Source organism: Stomoxys calcitrans, chromosome 1 (assembly GCF_963082655.1).
Source record: "Stomoxys calcitrans chromosome 1, idStoCalc2.1, whole genome shotgun sequence".
NCBI classification, from domain to species: Eukaryota; Metazoa; Arthropoda; class Insecta; order Diptera; family Muscidae; genus Stomoxys; species Stomoxys calcitrans.
In genome coordinates, this window is record NC_081552.1 from 25,619,658 (window position 1) to 25,636,403 (window position 16,746).

Consider the following 16,746-nt stretch of genomic DNA (forward strand, 5'->3'; position numbering starts at 1 on the left):
AAATTTTTTGATATCTGAAGAGGGAGCGGACCCTCCCCCTTACCCTAGTTTTCAGAAACGCCAGATCTCGAAGTTGGGTGATGCAATTTAAGCGAAATTTAATCTTATAGTAACCTACAAACAAAAATTTGGTATCCAAATTTCGGATGGGGTACCCAGGGGGGGGGGCGCCCCACCCCAAAACCTACCAAATATATATATACACCAATCACGACAATATGGGACTCAAATGAAAGGTATTTAAGATTAGAAAACGTATCTGATATCCAATTGTCGGACCAAGTGTTAGGGGGAAAACCCCAACCCCCAAAACACCCCTAAATCGGACATATTTACCAAGCGAATAGAATACGAATTTGGGACCAATTTTCTGGGGGTTCACCTCTTCTGCAAAACACCCCCCAAACAGGACTTATTTACTGACCATGCCAATATGGGGCTTAAATAAAAGGTATTTGGGTGTAAAATACGAATCTGATATCCAAATGTGGGACCAAGTGTTTGGGGGACCGCCCATCCCCGAGAACATACCCCAAGACAAATTTACGACCATAGCAATATAGGACTCAAATATGAAAGATCTTTGGAAGTAAAGCACGAATCTGATATCAATGTTCGGGAAAAGTGTCTATGGGGCCACCCCACCCCCACAACACCATCCAAATAGGAAGTATTTGCTGATATTGCCATACGAGGCTCAAATAAGAGGTATTTTAGAGTAGAACACGAAACTGATATATATATTCAAAGCTAAGTCACTGAGTGGCCCCAAAACACTCCCCAAACCGAACATGTTTGTCGACTATGGAAAAATGGAGCTCAAATGAAGGGTATTTGGGAGTAGACCATGAATCTGAAATCAACATTCGGGACCAACTGTCTAGGGGACGTCCCACCACCATAACAACCCCCAAGTAGGACATATTTGCTCACCAAGACAATTTGGGTCTTCAAGACAGTGAAGCTCGACATTCATAGTTTTTAAGGTCCATACCCCAAACATATTTGCTGGCTTTTGCAATAAGGGGTTTAAGTGAATGGTATTTCAGATTCGAAAACAAACTTGATATCCAATTTTGAGGCCAATGGCAATATGAGGTTCAAATATATAAGAATAGTGCACGTTGCTGATGTATTTTCAAGGCTTAGTGTCTGGGGGACAGCCTCACTACCCAAAACACCCCTAAATCGGGCATATTTACCAACCATGTCAATGTGGGGCTCAAATGAAAGGAATGGGAGGTAGAGCAAGAATTGATACCCACATTCGTGAACAATTTTCTGGGGGTATACCCCTTTCCCAAAATACCCCACAAACAGCAATTTTTTACTGACCATCTCAATATGGGGCTCATATAAAGGTATTTGGGAGTAAAATACGAATTTGATATCCAAATGTAGGACCATGTATTTTAGGCATCTCCCCTTCCCCAAAACATATCCGAAAGGGTAAACATTGCCAATATGTGGCTCAAATGAAAGGTGTTTGAGATTAGAAAACGAATTTGATAACCAATCTTGGGGCCATAAACTCCCCTCAAAACCAATTGCTAAATTAGTATAAATAAATGGTATTTGAGAAAAAAGCACGATGCTGATATTTTTCCGAAAACACCCCTAAATGTCAGACTGAAATAAAGTATTTAAATAATGGAGTACACCTTGAACTTGAATTCGTAGACCAACAAAGATCATATGGGATTCAGATAAAGGCACTTATATTGTTAAACTGTTTGTCAACCGATATACTTTTTTCGTAGCATGGTATTTCACTAAAAGCTCTTTATTTGTCGAAAATTAATATTCAAAGGAAAATTTTGCTCCATATAAAGTAGAAGAAAACGCAGCGGAGCGGGCCCGGTCCAGCTAGTGTCTAATGAAAAAAATGATAGAGCAACAGACAAATGGCTGCCAGGTACAAGAATTTCGAAGACACATACATTATTTGGTAATATTTACGCGGTAAAATATTTCCATGCCAAAGTAGGTATTTACATGTGCGAAACCAACAATTCCCATAAGCATTTTTATGCCCATTAAGTCCGTTTCAGCCGTTTCTGAGTCTATAAGGAACACACAAACAAACCTACAAACAAACACAAATTGATTTTTATGTATAAGATATTCTTGATCGTCTCGACATTCTGAGTGGATCTAGCCCTGTCCATCAATCCGTCTGTCGAAATCACAACAGCGGTCGAACGCGTAAAGCTAGCCGTTTGAAATTTTGTACAGATACTCAATATTGACGTAGGTCTTTGGGGATTGCAAATCAATTCGATCGGCCATATCGATTCAGATTTGCCAGCCGCAATTTATGACTTCCGACAATTGTGCCAAGTGCGGTCCAATTCGGCCTATAACCTGATAAAGCTACCATAAAAACCGCTCTCCCGATTTGACTTCTTGAGTCTTTACAAGCAACAATTTTTGTCCGATTTGGTGTTCCTATATAAACCGATCTCCCGATTTGACTTCTTTAGTCCATACAAACCGGAATTTTTGAACGTTTTTGCTGAAATTCTGCATGCGGTGTTCCAAATACGGTCCAAATCAGTCTATAACCTGATATAGCTCCCACGTAAACTGGTCTCTCGATCATCCTTGTTCGGTTCCTTGAAGCTTTAATTTTTGCTGATTTGAGAGAAGTGTGGTATGTAGAATGAAATTATGCCCTTCAACTGAACTTATTTTTTATAAATTTTAAGCAGAATCCATGGTGGTTGTTTCGATTTATTTATATTGGGTTGCCCAAAAAGTAATTGTCGGTAATATAGTCGGCGTTGACAAATTTTTCCAACGGCTTGTGACTCTGTAATTGCTTTCTTTCTTCTGTCAGTTATCAGCTGCTACTATTAGCATGCTTTAGAAAAAAAATGCGCGAAATTTTGTTTACATTTGTTTGCTTGGCGTCAATTTTAATATGGCTACCACATGTATTGAAAGAAATTCATTTAACAAACCGAATCAACGCTTGTGATATGCACCTTAAACGCAATGAATTCGATCCGTTTTTAAAACGAATCATAACTGGAGATGAAAAATGGATTGTTTACAACAACGTTAGTCGAAAACGATCATGGTCCAAGCATGGTGAACCAGCTCAAACCACTTCAAAGGCTGATATCCACCAAAAGAAGGTTATGCTGTCTGTTTGGTGGGATTGGAAGGGTGTGGTATATTTTGAGTTGCTTCCAAGGAATCAAACGATTAATTCGGATGTTTACTGTCAACAATTGGACAAATTGAATAGAGCCATCAAGGAGAAGCGACCAGAATTTGTCAATCGTAAAGGTGTCATATTCCACCAGGACAACGCTAGACCGCACACATCTTTGGTCACTCGCCAAAAACTAAGTGAGCTTGGCTGGGAACTTTTGATGCATCCACCACCATCCACCCTGACCTTGCACCATCAGAGTACCATTTATTTCGATCTTTGCAGAACTCCTTAAATGGTTAAACTTTCGGCAATGATGAGGCTATAAAATCGCACTTGGTTCAGTTTTTTGCAGATAAAGGCCAGCAGTTCTATGAGCGTGGAATACTAAATTTGCCAGGAAGATGGCAAAAGGTTATCGAACAAAATGGCTATTATATATTTGATTAAAATTCATTCCAAGTTTTATTAAAAATGCATTTACTTTCTTTTAAAAAATCCGCAATTACTTTTTAGGCAACCCAATAGCATAACGAATACAGTACATCATTATACAAAACCATAATGGAGTTGTGCGAAAAATGAACATTAAATTGAACTTGGTATCCTTTTTAAAATGCATTATTTTTTTTTTTATTAAAAACAATATACATATACATAAGCGTGACGTTAAATTAATTCATAGTTGAAATACAGAGTAAAATGTTCTGTATATCAAGAATGAAAGGTAATGTAATGGGTAGAAAACTTTATGTTAGTTACAAATTCTAGCAATAAAACATCTGAAAGGAATTATTTTTTGCGTGTGTGATATCTATTTCGTAATAACCAGGCTTACATTTTAAGGACATTATGAAGAATGTCAAGGTCAAAAGTGTTGTTGGGTCGTTATATAAATTAATTAACATTTTCTTATTGTTCTATTTGACTGCGATGAATACATGCTCAATTACATCACCATGTTTCGATCTAATAAGAAATAAAACATTGATATTGTCCCTTGCTAGAATCGCCACGCCCCCTCCATGGCGTTCTCTATCTGGTCTGAAAATAAAATATACATCTAAAGAGACAAGAATAGCTGAGCTTAGTCCTATTTCCGAGACACACACTACGTCAATTACCGACTTTTCGAATATGTTTTTCAATTCGTCGATCTTATACCTCAAACTCTGACCGCTTTATTTACATAGTTTAATGAAGCTTTAAAATAGATTATTTGATAGTTTCAGGAAGGAAATCTGTCGAATAAACCTATTTCAAATCTATTACCACATGTCATGCAAGTCAAATATGTTCAAACTGTAATAACTACGGTTGACATATGACAAAATTATTGCAAATTCTCTAAAACCTGACGAACATATATATGGGAGCCATATCTAAATCCGTACCGATTTCAACCAAATTTCTTAGATATTGTGGTTGTCGTCGAGGAAGGCCACGTGCTAAATGTTGGCAACATTGGTTAGTAAATGCGCTTGCAGTGGCTATGGAAGTGAAAATCGGGCAATATACATATATGGCAGCTATACCTAAATCTAAATCGATTTGTATCCAACTGACCTCTAATATTAAGAGTCATAAGAAAATACTTCCTGCCAAATTTCAATTGAAAAAGCTAAAAAATTACCACATTATTGCAATTTTAGTCCAAATCGGACGAACAAATGTACGGGTGCTATATCCACATCTGAACCGATTTTTTCCAATTTCAATAGGATTCGTCTCTACGCAAAAAAAAAAAATATGTGCCAAATTTAAATACGATCGGATAAAAATTGCGATCTGTAGTTTGTACACAAATTAACGCGGACAGACGGGCATTGCTAAAACAAATCAGAAAGTGATTCTAATTCGATTCGTATACCTATCAATGGGTCTATGTCTCTTCGTTCTGGGTGTTACAAGTAAATGCACTTAGTTATAATACACTCTACCACAGTGGTTGAATTTGTATTTGTATTTTATTATGATAAAACCCATACAAAAGACAGTGTCTTATAAAGGGTGATTTTTTTGAGGTTAGGTTTTTCATGCATTAGTATTTGACAGATCACGTGGGATTTCAGACATGGTGTCAAAGAGAAAGATGCTCAGTATGCTTTGACATTTCATCATGAATAGACTTACTAACGAGCAACGCTTGCAAATCATTGAATTTTATTACCAAAATCAGTGTTCGGTTCGAAATGTGTTCAAATTTTGACAAATTTTGTTCAGCGATGAGGCTCATTTCTGGTTGAATGGCTACGTAAATAAGCAAAATTGCCGCATTTGGAGTGAAGAGCAACCAGAAGCCGTTCAAGAACTGCCCATGCATCCCGAAAAATGCACTGTTTGGTGTGGTTTGTACGCTGGTGGAATCATTGGACCGTATTTTTTCAAAGATGCTGTTGGACGCAACGTTACGGTGAATGAACACATTTCGAACCGAACACTGATTTTGGTAATAAAATTCAATGATTTGCAAGCGTTGCTCGTTAGTAAGTCTATTCATGATGAAATGTCAAAGCATACTGAGCATCTTTCTCTTTGACACCATGTCTGAAATCCCACGTGATCTGTCAAATACTAATGCATGAAAATCCTAACCTCAAAAAAATCACCCTTTATAAAGCATGGGTTAGTAAATTGATAAATACAATGAGTTCAACAAGTTTTCATTTAAATAGAACAATAATTGGTACAAAATATTTAACAATTTAAGCAAAGTTACTGATACAATATTTAAGTTAAAAAAAAAGGTTTAAACAAAATAAAAGAAAGACGAAAAAGAAACTTTAAAGAAAATTTAACAATTTAATCAAAGTTACTAATAAAATAAATTAAAAAATTGTTATAAAAAAAAACAAATAATTAATTAAAATGATTATAAATCAAAGATTTGAACTGTCGTTCATTATTTATAGTTTGAATACTATTGGGACGATTATTCCAGAGACGTATAGCATTAACAAAGAACTGTTGTTCAGATACACGATATTGATGACGTATTTGTATTACTTGTTTACCTCTTGTAGAGTTGGCAAAACGCAATACAGAAGCCAGATATGACGGTTCATTGGTATAAATTGTCTTGTGGATCATTTGCAACAAGCGTATCTTAAGGAACGAGTTAAAAGAGACACCATATACTGGTCTGGCAAAGTCAGATACCCGGTCTCTTCTACGCAAACCAAAAATGTATCTAACGACATCGTTAAAGGCCACGTGCAATTTATTCCTATCAGTTACATCACAACCGTAAAAAACCTCGCAAGAGTATAATAGTTTCGGCAGAATAAATGTCCTATCCAAAAGCATTCTTATTGACAAAGGGGTATACTGTCGACTCATATATAAGTTTCGTAAAACGCCGTAGGTCCTGCCCACTGTCATACTGACATGATTTTTCCATGAAAGTCTATCTTCAAACTCCAAACCAAGGTTTCTTGCAGATGAAACAATCTCAATTGGGGCTCCAGCAATTGCCACATCAAGATTGGGCAGCATTGTCACCCGATTCCTACCAATTACAAGGCACTTTGACTTTGTTGGATTTAAAAGTAGTCCGTTGGCATTTGCCCATGTGTTTATCCTATCCAAGTCATTATTTAGTCGAAGTAGTGTAGGGTTTAAATATACCATGTAAGAATGGGTAGAGATATCTGTTTGAAATTTGGAATGGTTAGAGCTGAGATGTTACCAAGATCGTGGCCCTAATTCGAAAATTTCGCGTCAGATTAAGATAAACCCATGGATTTATCTTTCATCCCAAAATATGACAATTAATGTTCATGACTTTAATAGCAACAATTTTTGTTACACACGATAAGACAATATGATTATACCTTCCTCGCTTCTATGTTGATGGGTACAAAACAAAATGGAACCCCCCTCAAGTAGGTTATCTTGGCTGCATCGACAGTAACCACTATATCGCCCTGTCATTGTACTACAATTATGAACTTGTCATTCCCAAAAAAAAAAAAAAAACAAAAAAAGAAACTAGTTGACTTTACCTGTTATCAGTGATAACTAAAAATAAAGAAGAAACTGGCATGGGTCCTAACAAAAGTCTATTGTCAAAAGTTTTGCATTATTTCGTTCAATATTCACCTACAATCAATTTTGACTGCCGTAATGAAAGTAAACAAAATTATCGCCACAATACTATCAAAAAAACGAGCCAAAGAAATTTTAACAAAAAAACTAACACTACCCAGGTATATTATCAATGTCCAATAGCAGTCAGTCAGATACACAGACAAAAGAACAAGAATCAAAAATACAATGGGAAAAAATATTTAATGAAGAGGTAACTAAACAACGCAGTTAACACAAAAGAAAAAAAAAACTTATAATTGTTGTTATATTCCTGCGATAACGCATAAAAACGTCAAAACTTGCGTAACAGTCACAATCGCAATAACACCATCACTATGACTATATATCTCTATTCCAAAAAAAAAAAAAAAAAAAACAAGTAAAAGCGTGCTAAGTTCGGCCGGGCCGAATCTTATATACCCTCCACCATGGATCGCATTTGTCGAGTTCTTTTCCCGGCATCTCTTCTTAGGCAAAAAAGGATATAAGAAAAGAGTTGCTCTGCTATTAAAACGATGTCAAGATATGGTCCGGTTCGGACCACAATTAAATTATATGTTGGAGACCTGTGTAAAATTTCAGCCAATTCGTATAAGAATTGCGCTCATTGGGGCTCACGAAGTAAAATGAGAGAACGATTTATATGGAATCTGTATCGGGCTATAGACCGATTCAGACCATAATAAACACGTTTGTTGATGGTCATGAGATGATCCATCGTACAAAATTTCAGGCATATCGGATAATAATTGCGACCTCTAGGGGTCAAGAAGTCAAGATCCCAGATCGGTTTATATGGCAGCTATATCAGGTTATGAACCGATTTGAACCTTATATGACACAGTTGTTGAAAGTAAAAATAAAATACGTCATGAAAAATTTCAGCCAAATCGGATAGGAATTGCGCCCTCTAGAAGCTCAAGAAATCAAATCCCCAGATCTGTTTATATGACAGCTATATCAGGTTATGAACCGATTTGAACCATACCTGGCACAGTTGTTGGGTATCATAACAAAACACGTCGTGCGAAATTCCATTCCAATCGGATAAGAATTCCGCCCTCTAGAGGGTCAAGAAGTCAAGACCCAAGATCGGTTTATATGGTAGCTATATCAGGTTATGAACCGATTTGAACCATACTTAGCACTGTTGTTGGATGCAATAAGAAAACACGTCGTGCAAAATTTCATTTCAATCGGATAAGAATTGCGCACTCTAGAGGCTCAAGAAGTCAAGACCCAAGATCGGTTTATATGGCAGCTATATCAGGTTATGGGCCGATTTGAACCATATTTGGCGCAGTTGTTGGATGTCATAACAAAACACGTCGTGCAAAATTTCATTCTGATCGGATAAGAATTGCGCACGCTAGAGGCTCAAGAAGTCAAGACCCAAGATCGGTTTATATGGCAGCTATATCAGGTTATGAACCGATTTAAACCATACTTGGCACAGTTGTTGGATATCATAGCAAAACACGTCATGCAAAATTTCATTCCAATCGGATAAGAATTGCGCACTCTAAAGGCTCAAGAAGTCAAGACCCAAGATCGGTTTATATGGCAGCTATATCAAAACATGGACCGATATGGCCCATTTACAATACCAACCGACCTACACTAATAAGAAGTATTTGTGCAAAATTTCAAGCTGCTAGCTTTACTCCTTCGGAAGTTACCGTGCTTTCGACAGACAGACGGACGGACATGGCTAGATTGACATAAAATGTCACGACGATCAGGAATATATATACTTTATGGGGTCTCAGATGAATATTTCGAGTAGTTACAAACAGAATGATGAAATTAGTATACCCCCCATCTTATGGTGGAGGGTATAAAAAAACACTTTTTTTGAAAAGGAAAATTCTTCCAGGTAGAAATGTGAATGTGAAATTGTTGAAGTCAAAGAGAGGGGAGAATGAAGTTAAACATTTTGAGAAAATAAATGAATATAAACTTAACAGTAGAATTCTACTGAATGTTACTAAATATATATATATATATATATATATATATATATATATATATATTTATATATAGGGTTGCCCAAAAAGTAATTGCGGATTTTTCATATAGTCGGCGTTGAAAAATTTTTTCACAGCTTTTGACTCTGTAATTGCATTCTTTCTTCTGTCAGTTATCAGCTGTTACTTTTAGCTTGCTTAAAAAAAAAAAGTCTAAAAAAAGTATATTTGATTACAGTTCATTCTAAGTTTTATTAAAAATGCTTTTACTTTCTTTTAACAAATCCGCAGTTACTTTTTGGGCAACCCAATATATAATCTTGAAGCTAGACATCCTACAAATTTATTTTGAAAAAGTTTCATTCTACCAATAAAGGAAGACTAACATGAATAGCGGAAATTCACTCAAAACTTTAGGTTTTCGGTGGGTGCGGAAGTCAATTTCATGGCCGCCAAACAAATTAATTCCCACACGACATATAGTCACTAGAAGGAAACACCCTCCCACTATCCACTACCCACTCCCTAATTAAGAAAACGAATACCACACTAAAACATGAGTAATTTGAGATTAAAGTATAACAAATTAAAGTAGTCAATATTTTGAGCTATTTTAGGTATTGGTAGACTTGATAATACTGTACAACAACCACTATGAGGGGGTGGGAAATTCCAAGTTAGAGCAATAGAGCAAAACCCGAAAAGGGTTTTGGAATTCTCTGACCCTACTTTTTTAGGACCCTTTTAATACGAACTTAAGCGCAAACGAAGGCAAATGCAAATTTACCCATGAATATTCCATTAAGAAACCAGGGAAAAGCTTCTCACATATCAATGAGTGCTGTTCGATTCAAATTTTTGTGCTCTATGATAAAAGACTTCCTTTTTTGCAGTCGATTCCGAATGGAGTGCCGCAGAGCGACACTTCTTTCGGGAGACGTTTTCAAACGGCTTCTATGCTGGTTCAAGAAGTATGGAATCAAATTAATCACGTTGTGATAGATGGAAGTCATTCATACAGCGCATTAGATGTATTGGGTTGCCCAAAAAGTAATTGCGGATTTTTTAAAAGAAAGTAAATGCATTTTTAATAAAACTTAAAATGAACTTTAATCAAATATACTTTTTTACACTTTTTTTCTAACGCAAGCTAAAAGTAACAGCTGATAACTGACAGAAGAAAGAATGCAATTACAGAGTCACAAGCTGTGAAAAAATTTGTCAACGCCGACTATATGAAAAATCCGCAATTACTTTTTGGGCAACCCAATAGAATCACCCTTTGGAACGAATATTGATTGGGATCAATACCTTGTTGCAGCAAAGGCTTGCACCCGTTAGAGCATGGCAAGACATGTACGATCTGATACAGCACGGAAGCTGAACGTTGAAAAGTTGCAAACACAACAGATTGCAACGGCATACTCTATTCGACTGACCCAACTGCTTGATGAAAGCATTCCTTGTCCCGATGATATAACGGCACAGGCTCCACTCCATGCAGAATACCACGAAATCCGTCGAAATGATGGTGAAGCCAATGAGTAGCAACCATCCAGATGAAGGAGAGATACAAATGCAAATTTTGCCCATTACGCTAAGGAACAGGGGCAAACTTCGCACATATCAATGAGTGCGGTTCAATTAAAGTTAAAGCTCGATGATAAAGGGCCTCCTTTTTATAGCCGAGTCCGAACGGCGTGTCACAGTGCGAAACCCCTTTGAAGAGAAGTTTTACAGGGCATAGTAACTCACAAATGTTCCCAGCATTAGGAGGGGAAAACCACCGCTGAACATTTTTCTGATGGTCTCGGCAAGATTCGAACCCAGGCGTTCAGCGTCATAGACGGACATGCTAACCTCTGCGCTACGGTAACAGGAAAAAAGCAGATAGGAGAAACGTCTATACCGCAGAAAGAACAAGTAAAAAGGCGTTAAGTTCGGCCGGGCCGAACTTTGAATACCCACCACCTCGGGTATATATGTAAACCACCTTTCATCAAAATTCAAAATATGTTCCGATTTGGACCAAATACTAAAAAGTACAGTAGCTATATTTAAAACTAAACCAATCTGAACCATATACGAGACGGGTGTCGAAAAGCCTAACATAAGTCACTGTGTCAAATTTCAGTGAAAACGGATAAGAAATGTGGCTTTAATGGGCTTAAGACCCCAAATCGGAGGATCGGTCTATATGGCAGCTATATCCAAATCTGAACCGATCTGGGCCAAATTAAGGAATGATGTCGGAGGGCCTAAAACAACTCACTGTCCCAAATTTCAGCAAAATCGAATAATAAATGTGGCTTTTATGGGCCTAAGACCCAAAATCGGCGGATCGGTCTATATGCGGGCTATATCTTGATATAGTCCGATATGGCCCATCTTCGAATTTAACCTGCTTATGGACAAAAAAAGAATCTGTGCAAAGTTTCAGCTCAATATCAATTTTAAAGACTGTGGCGTGATTTCAACAGACAGACGGACAGGCGGACGGACATGTCTAGATCGTCGTAGATTTTTACGCTGATCAAGAATATATAAATATGCGGGTTGCCCAAAAAGTAACTGCGGATTTTTCATATAGTCGGCGTTGACAAATTTTAAGCAATTAATCGAATTGGATCGTCATGTAACTGAGCGTGAGATAGGAGAGAAGTTAAATATACCAAAATCAACCGTTCATTATCACATAAAAAATCTTGGACTGGTGAAAAAGCTTGATATTTGGGTACCACATGTATTGAAAGAAATTCATTTAACAAACCGAATCAACGCTTGTGATATGCACCTTAAACGCAATGAATTCGATCCGTTTTTAAAACGAATCATAACTGGAGATGAAAAATGGATTGTTTACAACAACGTTGGTCGAAAACGATCATGGTCCAAGCATGGTGAACCACCTCAAACCACTTCAAAGGCTGATATCCACCAAAAGAAGGTTATGCTGTATGTTTGGTGGGATTGGAAGGGTGTGGTATATTTTGAGCTGCTTCCAAGGAACCAAACGATTAATTCGGATGTTTACTGTCAACAATTGGACAAATTGAATACAGCCATCGAGGAGAAGCGACCAGAATTGGTCAATCGTAAAGGTGTCATATTCCACCAGGACAACGCTAGACCGCACACATCTTTGGTCACTCGCCAAAAAACGGAGTGAGCTTGGCTGGGAACTTTTGATGCATCCACCACCATCCACCCTGACCTTGCACCATCAGACCACCATTTATTTCGATCTTTGCAGAACTCCTTAAATGGTAAAACTTTCGGCAATGATGAGGCTATAAAATCGCACTTGGTTCAGTTTTTTGCAGATAAAGGCCAGCAGTTCTATGAGCGTGGAATACTAAATTTGCCAGGAAGATGGCAAAAGGTTATCGAACAAAATGGCAATTATATATTTGATTAAAGTTCGTCCCAAGTTTTATTAAAAATGCATTTACTTTCTTTTAAATAATCCGTAATTACTTTTTGGACAACCCAATATTTCCAAAGTCTGGTTTTAAATGTTGCCGAGTTACTGAGTAATTGCAGATCGTTAGGAAGTGAGTTCCAAAGACGTACAGTGAATATGAACATATGCCATTCAGAAACAAATTTGGAAATTATTTTTTTACCTCTAATAGATCTGGTGAAATCAATAAATCCATACAGATATTGTGGTGGCTGTGTGTAGATCAGTTTATGCAGGAAGGTAAGCGATCTCAGGTACAACAAGTGCTGTAAGGGGACGCCATACAGAGATAAAGAGTATTCAGAGATGGAATCGCGCCCTCTCAAGCCAAATACATAACGAGTAACGCTATTAAAAAAGGTGTTTAGCTTACGTCTACTTACCGAGTCGCAATTAGCAAACAACTCACTGCCGTAGAGAATGCCAGGAACAAGGTAAGTCTATGCCAATAGAGACCTAACCCGCAGCGGAGTAACCGACTGAGTGGCCCAGAGAGCACGCAATTTTGAATATCCCTGACCAACGACCGAGTCGATATGATTACTCCAAGTCAGAGTGCTGTTAATAACCACGCCCAAGTTCTTTGCATGAGGAACGATTTCCAATCTAGAGTCGTTAATGAATATACCAACATCACATGAAAAACGAGACAGCCTGTTTCTGATTAACACACACTTGGACTTTACAGGGTTGAGACACAGGCCATTGGCTTTCGCCCACGTACTGACTCTTGACAGATCATGATTAAGCAGACGTATGTTTTCAGCAATCTCATCCCGCGGACTGCCGATATGTATTTGTACATCGTCAGCGTACACATGTACCTCACAATAAGACAATTGAATCGCCAAATCGTTACTGTACAATGAAAAGAGAAGAATTGATCCCTGAGGACTGAGTGCGTTGTGACAGGTGCGACAAAACAAGACGAACGGACGGAGAAGAAAAATTGTAAAGATGTCTCATCACATAACAAGGAATGATCCACAGTGTCAAATGCCTTAGAATGGTCAAGAAGAACAAGGAAATTTATCTTGTCATTCTCCAAATTGACCCTGATCCTCTCAGTGACCTCTGCCAAGGCAGTTACGCAGCTGTGGTTAGGTCGAAACCCGGACTGTCTCACATATAACAAAGAGTTCTCGTTGACAAAAGATGACATTTGCAAATACAACAATTTCTCAAAGACCCGTGACAAGTAACAAAGAATCGCAATTGGTCTATACTCCTTGGAATTTTTAGGCAGTGGGATGACTGTGACATGTTTACACGCTAATGGATAGTAACTCGTGGTCAAAATCCTATTGAAAACATAGGTCACATGAGGAATAATAAGGGGGAGCGTTACTGTACAATGAAAAGAGAAGAGGGCCCAGATCCCTGAAGACTGAGTGCGGTGTGACAGGTACGACTCTTACATATCTAGGATCAATGCCATCAGATCAGCCAGCGTTAGACTTTACAGTCGCGACACATACTCAAGGACATCGGTGGGACCAATACAGCTGAAGCCAAAACCAGAGTCGTCTTCGAGAGAGGGGGAGATATTGAAGCCATAGAAATTGGGATCAACTGGGACCTGTGAGACATTAACAAAGGCATCATTAAGCCCATTGATGTCCAAGTTTGTTGAACATCTATTAGTATTTTTCCCAATTCCTATGTCTTGAATAACCTTTCACGTTCTCTTGGAGCCTATTGCAGAAGTAAAGCGTCTGTAATAGTAGTCTTTCTTCGCAATCAACTTATTGACGTGGTCTCTTGCTGAGCGAAAGGCATCATGTAACTCAGGCGTCCTGATATATATTTTAAGCAGAATCTATGGTGGTGGGTTCCAAAGATTCGGCCGGGTCGAACTTAGCATGCTTCTACTTGTTTGTGTTGCTGCTGAAAAACTCCCCTTTCTTATGCCAACACTGATTTCAACTAATACGCAATTAAAAATTTGCATAAAAACCATTTGACTTAAATCCACCTTTTTCACTATTTCCATTCCATATTTATCTCTCGTATTGACCTATTCAAAAGGGCGTAATGTCTTTTTTGACTACACTGTTTGTTTTGCTGTATGTTTGCGTTTGTATTTTTTTTTTCTGCAGAGCTCTTCACTCTCAGTGTGTAACTGTGTCACGTGCTACAAATTTATGCCGCTATAATAACAACAACTTAACATGCACTCCCCATAGTGACTATGCATGATGGGATGGATGGTATGGGGTGGATTGACTGAGTGGTTGGTTGGTGGGTTGCCACTAAACCAACTAGCGTCAATAACAACAACTCAATGCATTACGTTCGTGTTGCTGTGCCCTTTATGTTCGACAGTTTTGTTGTTGTTTGTTCTTCATTTAAGAAAATAAAATCCCGCGTGAAATTTCTGCCATCAAAATGAATGTGGAATTAATTCCCCACTATTGAAAATTGTAAGTAGAAATATAAAATAAAACAACACGAAATTTATTTGTAGGGTTTAATTTGTCGAGGAGGTACACATAATTAATTTCGTAATTGTTTACTTTTGGCTCTCCTCACAATACTTACATTCTTCTTCAATGTTGACACAAGGCGGCTGGCAAAAGGCAAGTCAGGCAGACGACGAAAGGCGCGTTGTGGGTGAAAAGTAAACACCTAGAATTTGATTCTTTTTTTTTTTGCTTTAAAATTTTATGCTTCAAAAGGCACAGATATGAGCACACTTTCTGTGGAATTTTTTTTTTAGAAGGCTTTTTAATTTTTTGGAGAAATCACTTTTTGAAAAAGATTTTTTTGTATGATATTTTTATTTTCCTTAGTATTTCCTCGTTTATTTATTTTTACAAAAGCAAAAATTAACACTTCTTTAAGATTTCTTGTTATAATTTAAATCTCCTTAATAAGAGCCTATTAAAGATTTTTTGTAGCCAGGTAATACGTTTGTTAATATTTAATTATTTTTTCTATTTTGAAGAATTTTGGACCAATTGTTTAAAAATTTTTCCACATGAAATTTTGTCCAATTATTTTAATTTCTTCAAATATTTTAAATATTATTTTTGTAAAATAATTCTAACTTTTTTTGAACCAATTTTTTAAAATTTTTTCACATAAAATTATGTCCAAATATTAAAATTTTTTCAATTATTGAAAATATTGTTTTTGTAAATAGATTTTAAAATTTTCTAAATTTTCATATGTTAATGGGCATTCCAAAAAAATTCTTCAAAGAAAGGGTAAGAATTTTAGTTACTTTTTTATTCGTTTAATTAGTGAAAATTAGTTTTGATAAATTTTTTAAGTAAGTATTTCTATGAATATTAATGAATGCCTTTCTTTACTTTGCCTTGATCAAATGTACCAAACCATTAGCTGTGTTAGTTTTCCTACACAGATTTCACAATCTAACGATTTTTTTTTTCTTCAAGAAGTTATAGTTACACACTCCAAGTTTTCTTCTTGCAATTGCACACACACACGCACTTTGTTTTAAGAAGAGTTGTTTCTAGTGTAGAAATACAAAACAATTTTCATTTAATTTGCACAAAATTATTTAGATATTTTCCGAAAGACAAAACGATTGTTTGCATTAAGCGCGTTCCCGAACAGAAAATATTCACACCGGTCCGTTAAGGTTCGCGTTGTAAAATATACTGATTTGTTGTGGCTGATATTCAACGAAATTACTAATGTTTGATGTTCTCTCGACCATAGCCCTCTGTTGTTATTGCTGCTGTTGTTGTTGTATAGTGTGAGAAGAGCTATAAAAGCCACAATACTCTTAAACTCAACGAAACGACCAGCAAGCAAGAGTCAGCCTGGCTGGCTGGCTAGCTATCATTCATTGGCTATTATGTAAAAGAGTATAAAATACCAGCACACACTATTATCATAATAAGAAAGACATTATCGTAAGGAGAGAACGAGAGAGAGAGAGAAAGAACAAGTCCCACAGTTTAAGAGTGTTGAATAGAATGAGCAGCAGCGAGTAACTGAATGAGTTAGTGGGGCAAATATGCTCCCCCACCCACAAAAAGCAGCTGATATAAGCACACTGCTAAGGGAAAGAGTAACGAGCTGCAAAACAATTAGCG

At 37.1% G+C, this 16,746-nt stretch overlaps 1 long non-coding RNA gene across 1 annotated transcript in view; it reads right to left on the reverse strand.

The window, feature by feature from the left end:
• LOC106094896 (uncharacterized) overlaps positions 1-16,301 on the reverse strand; it is a 39,695-nt gene extending 23,394 nt beyond the window's left edge. Inside the window, exons 1-2 of the long non-coding RNA XR_009398798.1 lie at positions 15,994-16,301; positions 15,221-15,559 (exon numbers count right to left, since the gene is read on the reverse strand). This is a non-coding gene — a long non-coding RNA (uncharacterized LOC106094896). The remainder of the gene's footprint in view (positions 1-15,220; positions 15,560-15,993) is intronic.
• Positions 16,302-16,746: the final 445 nt, after the last annotated feature.